Genomic DNA, 1,120 nt, shown 5'->3' on the forward strand with positions numbered 1-1,120 from the left:
CTCTTTTACATTTCCAGAGCACTGCATGAGGTTCCTTTTTATTAAAAAACAACCTTACCAACATCCATTATTTTCAGTTATTATTATTATCATTGTTGTTGTTATTATTATAAGGTCCCCAGTTGACATAAACTGTTTGTGAATGACTATTAAACCAAAAGATTCAAAGTTTAATTCAACCCAATGACAATTCAAAAGATAGGACTGGATATCTCTTCCATAAAAATTACATCCAAAAGAATCTTATGGGGTGTTTCTGCTCTGTACAACAAGGGGTACCCATGAGTCCTAATTGAGAAATCATTATTATTATTACTATTATTGTTGTTGTTGTAATGTAAATGAGTAAAGAGTAATATCTCATTATGGTTTTGAGTTGCATTTTCTTGACTACAATCTATGTTGAGTATCATTTAAAGTGCCCATTGGCCATTTGAATATCTTAAAAAATACTTTCCATAAATAGTGATGTATGCTCAACCTTGGAACAACAGGGCTCTGTGACACTGGTACTGGGACATGCTTTGAATGATTAAAAGAGAGTAAATAATTTTAAGATGCATGACTGTCTTATGAATCTTGGTTTCCCTTGCCTACTATTATAAAATACACACTTGAGGGAGAGAGGAAGGAATAGCCAGAAACATCACTAAAGAAAACTTATAAGTCCATCTTCAACCTATAACTGATATGTTGTTGTTGTTGTGTGCTGTGGAGTCGGTTCTGACTCATAGCGACCCTGTACAGGGTTTCCGAGGCCGTAAATCTTTACGGGAGCAGAAAGCCTCCTCTTTCTCTCACAGAACAGCTGATAGATTCGAGCTGCTGACCTTTCAGTTCACAGCCGGATTCGTAACCACTAGGCTACCAGAGCTGTGGGGATAGAAGTTGTCTAGTGAAAGAGGCTTCCTGGGGAGCCTTGGCATTGCATAAAATCCCTATCCAGTACCTTCTGAAATGGGAAATTTCCACTTGAAAAGACAAGCAGACCAGCCTGGAGCAGCTATAGGAACAGAAGATACTTCTTAAAAGAAAAACCAGCAGGAAAAATCAAAAGTAATAATACCAGTCTGATTGACTACTACAAGAACAAACAAGTTGTTCACCTGGGAACCATCAA

Source organism: Chrysochloris asiatica, unplaced genomic scaffold (assembly GCF_000296735.1).
Source record: "Chrysochloris asiatica unplaced genomic scaffold, ChrAsi1.0 scaffold00739, whole genome shotgun sequence".
NCBI classification, from domain to species: domain Eukaryota; kingdom Metazoa; phylum Chordata; class Mammalia; order Afrosoricida; family Chrysochloridae; genus Chrysochloris; species Chrysochloris asiatica.